The sequence below is a fragment of the Glycine soja genome, chromosome 2 (genome assembly GCF_004193775.1).
Source record: "Glycine soja cultivar W05 chromosome 2, ASM419377v2, whole genome shotgun sequence".
NCBI lineage: Eukaryota > Viridiplantae > Streptophyta > Magnoliopsida > Fabales > Fabaceae > Glycine > Glycine soja.
In genome coordinates, this window is record NC_041003.1 from 13,426,882 (window position 1) to 13,440,834 (window position 13,953).

Below are 13,953 nucleotides of genomic sequence, written 5' to 3' on the forward strand. Positions count from 1 at the left end.
GGCAGTTACAGAAGGAGTTTCAGTCCTTATTTTGGGTAAATTTGTATCAAAGTTTGAATTGACTTTTAGCTGGCTTTGAACTTCCTCAAAGTGTAGTGTACTAGCCTTGGTTTACACCATAAACTAAGTTCATAGATCTAGAGTTTAACTTTAAACCTAAAAAGAACAAAAAGCAAGTTATAGGTAATGTAACCAGTCAAAGTTGTAGACTAAAGTTATGCAAAATAAACTCTCAAACTTCAATCAATAATATTGAAAAATGAAAAGAAGCTCAAAATAATTTAAATATCAACTTCTTTCCTTTTCTTAAAATGAAAAGTTTTACCATCCTACTGGATATAGAGCTTGTAAAGCTTTGCTATGTATAACAATCTCACCTCTATACTGGGAGGAACCAGTGGTCTCTTCCCTTTCAACTCTCTAGTTAAGAAGTCCAGTTTCTTTTCTTCATCCCATTCACTGTACGTGCCCATATCCAAATACCTTGTAATTGCATCAATGGTTTCAGCATGTCTGCTTGATTCCTGTCACACTGCTAGTTTCAGGCCACAACTGATTATCCAAACAATAATGAACAAAAAACTTTGAAACATACCTGACGCAAGTCAAGCTTCATTAACACCATGCCAAAAGTAGCAACTCTTCGAATCAGATCAGCTAGTCGACCATCAGCTAGCACCCCAGATCCACATAATTGCTGGAGAAATGTAGAGCTAAATGATAATTCTGCACAATATTAGAGGGTAAAAGGGTAGAAAAGAAAGAATACCAAAGATTCATAACAAAGGAGAAGAGGTTCCAAAAGCTGATATTTTGTTTCATAATAATCCATAGGATCATGTTTAGATGGACCATGTCGATAAGAATCTCCAACCGTCTACGAGTTCTCAGAAGCTAAACACATGGAACGAAAGATAATATTACCGGTTATTAAGACAATATATAAAATCTGCATATTCAATAAAAATGTAGATGTGATTTAGTTTTAATGGCACCCCAGGATACAAATCCTCCACAGACAATATTCAAATCAAAACTAGGAAAATATATTTTTCATACTATGCATATCCTAACGTATATATGGTTCTATCTATATAATCATCTTCACTGTGAAAGCCGTGGAACAAAGCAAATAGGATTGATCTCAAGATTAGTACATTTAACAGTCTTTGACCAAAAAGCAATATGATTTCATCATATCCAGGAACGTTCCTAATAATGCATATAAATTAATGATCCATGTGTCTGCTATCTGTCATTCTACACAAAGACATTTTGCAATTGAATTTCAAATCCGTAGTGCCAAGCTCAAGTTCAAAAGTCCTTCACTCTTTATCTACAAATAATACAGAAAATATCAATATATGCTGAAATCAATCTCGTAGAGCTTTATTTGCCACAACGTTTTCTACAATAATATCAATCCTTAGTGGTTCTGCTGACTTAATTTCATAACCACGTCTTTCTCCCTAAAGGAAAAATCAAGCCAACAACATAAATAAAGATAAGATAAAAAAAAATATGGTTTTAGATTGTCCATTTACGGGAAAATATTTTGGACTCCCAATATTTCCAAATTATTTGCCGTGGAACTTCACTTCTAAACCAAAATGTAGTTTCTACCAACCCAAACAAACAAACAAAAAGTTATGCAATATCATTTATTTCATTTGCAAACTACAGTCTACACGGGCACATTTAGTACATGCCTGCCAGGTTATAAAGCTAAAAACTCCTAAGACATAAGCAGCATAGTTTTGTACAAAATAAAACAGCAGAAACTGAATACATGTGTCCATGCAACCAATTTTGAAGCATTGTTGAAGTAAACCAGAAGTAATACCTTATCTTTTATATATTCAAGGACAACTCTATAAGGAGCAATTCCAGGAACCTGAGTTTGGCTCCAAAAGCCTCTGAAAACTGGTCCTTCCTATTTGGGATTCTGCAAACAGTTTCCTCTGAGCAACAAGTTGACTAGAGTTGAAAGAAGGAGAGTATGTCATTGAAACTAATGAAGAACTGGAATTTGGTAAAATTGGTATTGACGAACGGACATTTTGACTGCCACCATTGCTCTCAGTTGAACTTGAAGTCTCACCACCCTATCAGTGAATATATGTACACATGTATTATCTAGGATTCAATGGCAAATTAGGAAATCTACTGAATTGATCTACCTTGTGATTGGGTTGCTTGTGATCAGCTCCTGGCATGTGTCTGGGATACTCAGATCCACCCTCTTCTACATGAAATGTAACATTCAAACCAGAACTTCATACTAATAGATAATAAGTTAATAACATATTTGATTGGGTCAAGAATTTATATATGTCGGCATATGAATAAAATTGCACTATATTCCTCATGCATGATAGCATGAGAAGTTATTCAAAGGATTGGAAGGATTCCAATTCATTTGTTCATGCAATCAGCAATGGGCATCATTCCTTAATTAAAAATTGTTAAAGATTATTAAAGTTAGAAGCCACTCAACAAGTAAATATTTTTTTGCAGTTACAGAAGAAAAGAACATGCCAGTTAAAAACAGGATATGCAAACAAAAAACCAGACAGCAATTTTTTGAAAAATTATACGTACCAGGCCAAGCACAAGAGGGTATATGAGCTCCAGCTGGAAGTTTAGTCGGAAGTGGTGAAGCTTGTTGATTAGGATGTTTTGACTGACTTCTACTCATAGATCCATTCCAGTGCTCATGGTGATCCTCCTCATCATTACCTTCTGAAGAGAAAGAAGTGATCATCAAGTCTTAAAAGTGGATTGAAAGAGTATCAAAGATATCTTTGAGGATATAACAGTGACAAGGCGTAGTCTAGAAGAACAAATCATATAGAAAAATCTTCAGCTAATCATGTAAAGACATTGTGAGTGCATTAATAGAACAATAAATGGATGACCATTTCACTTGCAGTGTATCATCAAATACTATAGTGTATCTATATTAGTCTAACTCACACCAAGGTTTAAAATACTTTGTAGTATCTACAAACTATTTTCATGCCGGAAGAAAACTTTCCATTTGAAAAAGCAGATTTTGTTGCCTCATCATATGAAACCTTTTGCAAAAACATTCCGAGGAAACATATAAAAAAGACCTCAAAGCTTTTACCACACGTATGCAACTATTGTCAATCTCATATCATTCAATTGGAAAAGATTTGACAAAGTGGATTGGAGGTAAAAGTTGACAGGTTGATGTCTACGGAAACAAGAGAAAAGTAAAAGAGCAAAACACAGGCGTATTTTGATAAGTTTGAGTTATTAGTAAGGCCACAAAAGAGATACGTCAGGATAATTTTTAAAGGAATTTCCAAGCCAAGAGGACAATGCCTTGATGCACCAAAGAAGTAATGCATAAAAGAAGACCAAAGAGGGATTAAATGAATGACCAAAGCCTCAAGGATAAATAGATAGAGCATAATATCATCATTCAAAATATTACACGGTAATATTAAGGGTTTCAAAAGGACCATCAAATTCACATGATAATCTAACACAATAAAGAAAAAAAATAAAAAACTATACTATCTTTAAGTGGTTCAATTTGCCTGTGCACATGAACTAGTGTTACTTCTTGACAAACAGTATCCAGAGGTCACATGATATAAAACAAAGATGACTGCTATGCCCATTAGCATTTGGAAGATATCAACAAACACAAAACTAAACAGACAAACCTTTTAGAATTTCATGTGCCAGTTCTGACAACTTATCACTGCACTGGTTCATGGATAGCTCAAATCTTAGGCCATCCACTTCCCGAATGTAGAGGTCAATCGCCATCCATCTTGACAGAAGTGAAACATCTTTTGTGACCTGAAGAACAAAACGAAAACCAATTACACAATCAGATTTGAATAACAGGGTCAAATCAAACGCAAATATTCTTCAAGAAAATCCCACTCCTAGGTAAGAAAAAAAATTTCTTGTAATTTATTCGTAATGTTTGAATTACACGCTACAAACTTTAGTAATTGAAACAGCAAAGCACATCCTTCAACTGTAGTAACATCAACACCGACCACAATCAAGCTTTATCCCACACCTGATGGAGTCAAACACGGATCAGTTAATATCAGAAACCAATTTTTCTTTAAAAGCCATTTTTCTGTCCATATCTAAAGAACAATAACAACAATAGTGATGTTAGCTACATGGATCACACAATGTTACTGGGTTCAGTTAAAAACCAAATTCTCAGGCTATTCATGTCTAAAATACATTCAATGTAATTTTACATTGGCTATCAACTGCCCAAAATTACCCACCTCTTTTATCCTAGCCTGAGACAATATAAAATTTGACTAAAAAGTACAATATTGGAAAAGTTCCAAGAAGATTATTCAAACAAATATTTTGCATGTTAAAAGCTCATTTATTTTTGTCTGCAGTTTTCCCAGTTCAATCATCATTAAACTTGCACTTTCCAAAATGACAGGCAGTAATACTGGACATCTTCAGGTTGTCAATAATATAATGATATTACAGATTCAACTATGCTTCCACTACTAGAAAACTTCTCACGTGTTGAAAAAGAATCATGTAGTTATTTGAGAAAATGAAATCACATAGTAAAAGTACAGGCAGCATGAATGGATATTTGAAGATGCTACCTTTGCTGTCACATTTGGGTTTCCGTCTCTATCACCTCCCATCCAAGATCCAAATTTTATTGGAGTGCAAGTCAATGGAAGTGGTTTTCCTGTGTGCTGCAAGGAAAGATAAATTGCACTGAAAATCTTAAAGAGAAAGAATGTACAAGTTAATTGACATAAATTAAAGATGACAAACCTTCTTTAAAGCGCTGCTAACTCGACGTAAATAATGAGGAACAGCTTTTCAGAGTGACTCCTCCACAATATTCAATACTGGGAGAATTGAAAAATAAATAAACCAAGGGATTCTTCCACTTCTTTTTTTTTTAACAGTGAATCAAATCATGCAAGAGATGACATATTGTTAGATCTCAATATAGACCAGTTATCTGGAGGGTCTATTCTAGAAGGAAGAAAGCCCCTACACGGGAGATAGGATCGAATTAGTTATTAGTTTAATCTTTAGGGCCATCTATCTTTATTATTCTATCTTTATCTTTATTATTCTATCATCTAATCTTTATTATTCTATCTTTATCTTTATTATTCTATCTTTATCAATTAGTTGGATTAGGATATTATAAATAAGAGTATTCTCATTAGAGGAGGGGGTAGAGAAGAATTAGAAATTGTAAAGGGTTTTCCCTTGGAAGAAGGTTTCCTTCTTGAATAAATTCAGTTTGCTCCCAGTATTTTCCGTATATTCTTCTATTTTCTGTTTCTCTTGTTTTCTCTGCTGTTAGGGATATTCAATACCCTAACACATATAAATTGTCAAGGATTCTCTCTTAAAAGATTGATTTATTATGGTTCATGTAGGTGCCTTTGGGGATAACAAGGACAAAACTCTTGAACACTTGGTCAAAATGGCCATAGACCATTCTTAGGAACAACTAAAAAGCCTAAAGCTAAGAGGTAAAGTATATCTAACATATAATACTCAACCAGCTTACCTGCCCTAGCTTCATCAACTGGAGTGGGTTTTGAACGCCTAAGTTCATCTGTCTGCCATATTGAAGTTTTCTCTCCCACCTAAAAAAGCCAATATGATTGATGAGAATAGAAATAAAGTGTGTTAGAAAAAGGAAATCCACTATCCATTCACATTTAAAGATAATCTACCACACTGAAAAACTAGTGGATTTTTTACTTTTGGGGTACAAACACCGGTGGTTAAGTAGAATGGAAATAGTTCAAGAATGGTACCAGATCTTCAATCCACATATCTCGATCTTCAGGGCTAAGATCAGGTCAATCATTATAATCCAAAAGATGCTGCTTGAAGGTGAAAAAGTAGTTAGAGACAACACACTTCCATAATATTTGAGAGATGATATCATAAAGTTAAAGGCTCAAGCCTCCAGTAATTTAATATATTCAGAAAAGAGAACAACTCACAGCAATTTTAAGGTGTTTATATTGCAAGGTACGATGGTTAATTTGAGTGGGATGAGCAGTGAGAACAATTTCAAGCTCCTGTGGCAACATAAATGAAATTAGATTTTGAATGACAATAGCAATTGGAACCAGATTCTGTTAAAATCCCTGGCAATACACACATAATGTTTCACTAAATTAATAACAAGATAATTGTCAAGAAAGAAAATAATTACATGCTTTAATCTCAGCTTGCAGAGTGCATAGACAACGAAAGATCATATACTTATTTTCATCTATACGTCTCAGACTATGCAGATTAACCAGAAATGAGGAACAAAACCACAGACCTGCTTGAACACTGTCTTATAAAAAACAGGTTGTTAAAGATATCATCACAAGATTTTGCAGCAAGAACCATATTTCCTCCTTTACGAACCCTGCAAAAACATAACTTGTTCAAGACTATCATACTGGGGTAATCTTAGATTAAAGAAGTATAGTATTCCCTCAATGTTGTTATTAGTCAAAGGTTCGGCTTATTTTGGAGAGATTGCGGCTTAATTTTGCACAGAGCTCAGCCAAATAAAGACAAGACAAATTATCAACTAATGGAATAAAAAGACAACAATAGTTGGAGACAAGAATGTATACCTATGGTGGGTTTCAGCTATACCCATCAAAGTAAGATGATGGCTAAAGGCACGAGCAAGGGGCAAAGCTTCTTCCAGCGTCATCTTGGATAACTCTGAAGCCAATTGCTTCTCTAGCATCTCAGCCAAGTCCTCCATTCCCGCTTGTCTCATATTACAAGCACTCTAAATACCAAAACAAACTCTTAAGGAATTTTCAACTCCCAGCGATAAAGATTGTTACACTGTTAACCAATTACCAACGAAATCACACATGAATAAAGGTCAATTTTTCAATTATATGGCAATTCATGATTGGATGACACGCTACATTTCTTGTTAGCACTGTTGCTTGTTAGGAAAAAAAAGAGTAAACCACCATTTGAGTCTGTTACATTAGTTCTTACATATAGTCCCTAGCTAAAAGCTAAAACTAAGGAAATTTTAAATAAGTTCCTGAAAATACAATCTGTCTATCACATTAGTCCAAAAATATAAGAAAATTGTGAATTAATGATAATATTAATAAATGTTTAGGGCCAAAATGGCAATAAGTAGTTATGTTTAAGGACTTAATGAATTCTAGAGACTTATTAGAAATTTCTTTAATTTCAAGGATGAATTTATGTGACAATGCATTACACTTTCACGAACCAAAATGATGATTCACTAAAGGCAAAAACTGTAACTGATACAAAGCAATTGAATTTCCAAACTGAACATGGAATATTGAAGATTCCATTCGTAACATGAGGAACCCAAAAACTAACTAAAAAAGCAATTAAATTTCCAGCATAAGAGGTTTAGCTCAGTCATTATTTGAGTCTTTGCATAAAACAAGAACCCCACATGCATGCATCATGAAAGTCTAAATGCATTACGCATGTCATGTTTCAACCTTCGCCCATTTTCTCCACAACCGAACAAAACCAAAGACTAATTGATAAAACAGTGATGAAATCACAACGACAAGAACAAAGATAACAAGAAAAAAGAAATTAGAACCCCATCACCGAAAATTCACAAAATCAAGTTAAAATCATTAACAGCATACTCCAATCATTCTAGGAAAAGGTAAAGAAGCAAAACCCATTAAAGAAAACACCAAAAAAAAAAAGTGGGGTATTGATTAAAAACCCAAAAACAATTATTTTAAGTGAAAAGAAAAAAGAAAAGAAAAATGAGAACCTGTGAAAGGACTCGAATTTTTTCGAGCTTGTCAACGAAGGTGGAGCCAGCCTCCCTCTGGAGAATGTCGTTGAGAAGGTTCCCTAGCAATTTACAGTCATCTTCGAAGCCCTGGAAGGAGATTTCCTCCGCTATGTCGTCAGTGATGTCCGTCATTGTAATGTTCCCACACACACACAACAAAAAACTTAACACACACAAAAAAAAAAACGAATACAGAAGAAGAAGAAAGAGAGTGAGAGAGAGAGGGTTAATGTGTGTGTGGTTGAAGGAGTGAGTAGAGGAGAAAGTGGTGGCATATAATAAGGTGGCAAACAATAACTAACTGGCGCGGAGGAAGGGACCGTTGTGAAATTGTGACGTTTTACTTCCATCCACTTTATAGATTAATACATAAATTAACAATTCTTTTCTCCAATGTTTTAGGATCATATTATTATTATAATATTAATTTAAACTAAGGATTAAGTCTATACTTTAATATGCTTAAAATTCGAATGCAGAAAAATATTCATTTATGGTGTAACTTAGTCAACTGAGCACTGAATTGTTATAAACTTATTTGACGAGTTTGATTTTTATGAATTAAAAAAATTTATATATTAATCATAGTATGCTAGACTCATAGAAAAATCATATTTTATAAGAAAGGTAATTTTTCATTATCAAAGTGCATTTGCTTTTATCATAGAAATATTGGAGTATTTAATAATAATAATAATATAACTCTAATTATATATTAATTAAAATATCTAGGTATATTATTGGTGTATTTTAAGTGTGTTAATAAATTATATTATTGGTTTATTTTAAGATAATATTTAGGTATAATTTGTTAACGTACTCATATTAAAAAAACAAGTATATATACATTAGTAAACTGGAATATATTTTAAAAAAATTCAAAATGTTATTTTTTTGTCAAAATTTAAGCTTGAACATCTGAACCTAAGTGGCATTTTTTAGTTAAATTTTAAATGTAATTTTTGGTGATTAAAAACAATCATAAATTACTAAATAAAAATTAAAAGATCAAATCACAATTTGTGGCTGTACAACAACCACCACACACGTCCAAGGCAAGAGATTCAGATTGAGGGCCCAATTGGTGGCTAGAACAACGGTGTTGCTGGCAAAGTTCAATGTAATCACTGACAACACCATCATAGTCACCCAACGCATCATCAAGAAGCTTCCAATAGGGACAAATTTCAGGCTCACAAATTGCAAGTCCACCCCCGCAAAGCCTCCACCCTACACCCTCACAGATCTGGTTGTCGATGTAGAGGCATCCATCGGAGGAAGAGGCAGTGGTGCACAGTGTCAGGGTTGAACCAATAGAGGAGGTGGAAGGGCCGACTTGATGAGGAGGAAGTCATCGTCGGAGTCCTAGATTTGGAGGGAGAGAGAAAGAGGGGAAGGCGAACCACTTGTCATCGAGGTTGTCATGGAGGTGAGAGGAGGAGGGACAAGGGCAATAAGGCTTCGGAGTAGAAACAAAGAGGACGAAGGGTAGAGAAAGAGAAGGAAGAGAGGCTAGGATCGTTGGATTAGAGAGAGAGAGAGAAAGAGAAAGGGAAAGAAAAAGAAAAAGTAGGATAGTGCCTAATTTTTAGTGGACACACATGAGAAACTTAGGTTCGGATTCGTCCAAACCTAACTTCGGGCCAAAAAATAACACATTTCTATTTTGTGAGAACGAAAAACAAACAAAAAATTTACAGAGATATATTCCAAACATTTTGACATTTATAAGAACAAAAAATATATTTTAGTCTTATTTTTATTGTTAAAATGAGTAATGCTACTAGCATACTCTTTAACACACTCCTTCATACACACTTTTCTCCTATGTGTTAAAATGTATTGAAAACTGCAAAATTAAGAGAGAGAAAGTCATTGAATACTATGTGGGACTCACTGAATTTTGTGATTTCAAATAAATTTCAACAAATGAGAGAATGTGTTCAAAAGAATGTGTGACCCTAACATTTCTCGTTAAAAAATATAGTAGTTTACCTATATAATTGTCCTTTAGTTTATGTTAATCTAAATTAAGAGTGATTTTTTTGTTCAAATGAAAGGATACTAGATGCTAATATAGACCTTCTAATTTTTAAGTGGGTCTATGTTAACATTCACCATATATAGATAGATATATGAGGAATGTATCTTATATGAGGGTTAGAAGATTAAATTTGGACGGTCTAATCAAACATGAATGATCAAGATTTAATGTCATGTGACCAATTAACCACTTAAAAATTCATGTTATTTTTTTAATAAATCATGTGAATTTTTTAGATTAAACCTTAATACTCCACATATAAGATGTTTCCTCTCATTATATATATATATATATATATAAAGTTAGATATAAATATATTAAGAAGTGAGGATTCATAGAGAGTGACGACGGGAGAGTGGAAATCTTATTGGTATTGTTGTAAACTCAACGATGGTTTTTGATAAAACCGTTGTGCTTAGCTTTAAACCAAAGATTGTTTTGCAAAAACCGGTGTGTTAAGCTTCAAATCAAAGAAGATTCTATAAAAATCATCTTGAGCACCTTCTTTTAAAGACGGTTTTTCAAATTAAAAAATATTAGTCAATTATTGTTTCATAAAATAAAATAGTAAACAAAATGAAAAATTATTTAAAACGAATTTTTGTAACCATTTTTCTGGCAATTTGATTTGTTTTGAACCGACTTGACTTGTTCATCATCAATTTCTTTTTTTTTTTTTTCTTCTTGGGTTTTCTTGACCAATGACATGGACAATTCATGTGTTTTCCAAAAAATAAAATTATGGTTTTCATCAGTTTTCAATTGAATTGACTAATATTTTTTTATTTTTTCCTATATATTAATCAGAATATGCTAGACTCATAGAAAATTCATATTTTATAAGAAAGGTAACTTTTTAATTGTCAAAGTGCATTTGCTTTTATCATAGAAATATTGGAGTATTTGGTAATAATAATAATAATAATAATAATAATAATAATAATAATATAACTCTAATTATATATTAATTAAAATATCTAGGTATATTATTGGTGTATTTTAAGACAATATCTAGGTATAACTTGCTAACGTATTCATATTAAAAAAAACAAGTATATATACATTAGTAAACTGGTATATATTAAAAAAATTCAAATATGTTATTTTTTTGTCAAGAGTTAAGCTTGAATGCATTTGAACCTAAGTGACATCTTTTAGTTAAATTTTAAATGTAATTTTTTCAGATTGAGGGCCCAATTGGTGGCTAGAACCACGGTGTTGCTAGCAGAGTTCTATGTCATCATGACAACACCATCATCGTCACCCAACGCATCATCAAGAAGCTTCCAATAGAGGCCAACTTCAGGCTCACAAATTGCAAGTCCACCCTCGCAAAGCCTCCACCCTACACCCTCGCAAATCTGGTTGTCGATGTAGAGGCATCCATCGGAGGAAGAGACAGTGGTGCACAGTGTCAGGGTTGAGCCAATAGAGGAGGTGGAAGGACCGACTTGATGAGGAGGAAGTCATTGTTGGAGTCCTAGATTTGGAGGGAGAAGAAAGAGGGGAAGGCGAACCACTTGTCATCGAGGTTGTCATGGAGGTGAGAGGAGGGGGCAAGGGCAAGAAGGGTTCGGAGTAGAAATAGAGACGCGAAGGGTAGAGAAAGAGAAGGAAGAGAGGCTAGGATCGTTGGATTAGAGAGAGAGAGAGAGAAAGGGAAAGAAAAAGTAGGATAGTGTCTGGTTTTTAGTGGACACACATCAGAAACTTAGGTTCGGATTCGTCCAAGCTTAGCTTCGAACCAAAAAAACAACACATTTCTATTTTGTGAGGATGAAAAACATACTGAAAATTTTGCAAGGATAAATTCCAACATTTTGATATTTATAAGAACAAAAAATATATTTTAGCCTTGTTTTTATTGTTAAAAAAAAAAAAGAGAAATGCTACTAACATATTCTTTAACACACTCCTTCATACACACTTTCTCTTATGTGTTAAAATGTATTTAGTTGAAGAACAAGTTCCACAAAATCTTGAACCTACCAAGTGTGATGGTTGGGATTGGTATGAGTGGGATCATTTGCCACACCCTTTGGTTGGGCCTCTTGAGAAAATGGTCAAAGGAGCTTTCGACCCATTTCCAATTTGATTCTGGTAATTGGTATGATTTTTTTTGTGAGGATTCTTGGATAATCGTACGTTTGGGTTAGGTTTAATATGTTTTTGTATGGAATTTTTGTTTAGTCTAACTTATTGTGATGAAAACAATTATGGTTTGAATCGGCATTCAGGATGCACATAACTTGCAAAATGTCTAATTCGGAAGCAATATTGATATTGTTTGAATTACTTCCATTTATTCAAACTTATTTATTAAAAATATTTTTTAAATAAAATAAATAGATTTTTTATATTTTGAGATGTTTTAAACTGCTTTTGGTTTAAAAAATAATAATTTTCTACTTATTTTTTAGAAGTTAACTTTATATGTTTCTTAAAAAAACACTTATTTCACATTTTTTTAAAGTTTAAACAAACTGATCCTTAGTTAAATAATAAAACAATCAATTATTTTATGTTAAAATTAATGTAAAAATAAAAAAATAATTATAATTCAATTTTTTTAATATAAAAATTTAAATAACATTGAAGTCTAACTTTTGACAAAGAAAGAATATAATAAAAAAATTAAATTAAGAGGAGAAATTCATTTCATTATACATAACTATATTATTTGATGAATATTTTTTAATTTTTTATTATTGTAATTAAGTTGTTTTTATTATACATATAAACAACAGGATTTTGGTTATATATATATATATATATATATATATATATCAAGTGTTAGATCATAAATTTTACTCTCAAAAAGTTCCAACATTATATTCATGAACATCAAATCCGTTATCTTCAAAATATCATGTGTCCAATCATTTCGTCTAAATGGATGGAATAAATCTAGTATTGTTTTCTTCTAAAGTCAATTCATTAGAAGACATTGTGGACATTTTTTTGGTACATTTAAGATCATGGTCATAGTTAAAAAAAACATGATTAAATCATTTTTTTCTACTGGCATTCCAATCTAGGAGCTTGTTTGAATTTAAAATGGGAGAAACCATGGCTTGAGACTTGGGAGCTTGAGGAACGAGAGTAAAATTGAAAGGAAATCTTAATATATATTTATACAAATCAAGTTAAGTCTTCAGCCAATGTTTCTCGCCCAAACTTAAAAAAGGCTTTATGTATTTTTTTTTTCCAATTTGTTATTGGAATTTTGGCAAGAGTATTAAATCCCTGAGGTAACAATAGCGATAAGTAGAGTCGTCTCTACAAGAACTTGTGCAATAATTAGGTTATTTAATAATAAATTTAATAGACTATGAATTTCAATGTGATTAAGTGATCAAAAGTAAAGTCTTAAAAAAAGTAACTATAAATAGAAATATCATAAGAAAATGGTTAAATTGTAATTTTAGAATTTTCTTAAGTCTTTTTTTTGAAAACTAAAGTAATCATTTGAAGTATAACTTGATTAAAAGAGATAAAAAAATTTCACAAAAACAAGTTTAAATGATGGAAACATATTTTAAAAAATAGAATATGTTTTTCAAACAAGATCAAATTCAAACACATCTTTTGATGTTGTTTGAAAACTTTTAGAACTTGAACTTCATTTATTAATCATAGGATTCGACAAATCCTAAAAGAATGTCTTGTGAGACAATTTCTGCGAAACGAATTCAGACACAAAGTACTAAATGAAATCTTAAATATCATCTTTAATGTTGTATCAGATCATGACTTACTTATACTTCCGTCTGAAATATCAAACAGAAGATCATGAAGCATAATCTGATATCACATAAGACAAAACTTTTAACCTTTGTATTTATTTGCATCTAATCAAAATAATTAAGGGTCTTGATTCGTCTTAAAATATATTTTGACTTAACAATAACAAAAAGTAAAGATAATTGCATAAGAGTAAAGAGTTAAAAAGGAAGAAAGTTAGGAATAGGAAAAATTGTCAAGGGTAAACCTTGCGTACCTTGAGTTCCTATGAAGATGGAACTTAGTAATGGAAAGGGCCCATCAAGGGTGAATCTTGGGTTTGTCGAGC

At 32.3% G+C, this 13,953-nt stretch overlaps 1 pseudogene; it reads right to left on the reverse strand.

Moving 5' to 3' along the window:
* Positions 1-252: 252 nt before the first annotated feature.
* On the reverse strand, positions 253-8,166 carry LOC114388488 (annotated as a pseudogene).
* Positions 8,167-13,953: the final 5,787 nt, after the last annotated feature.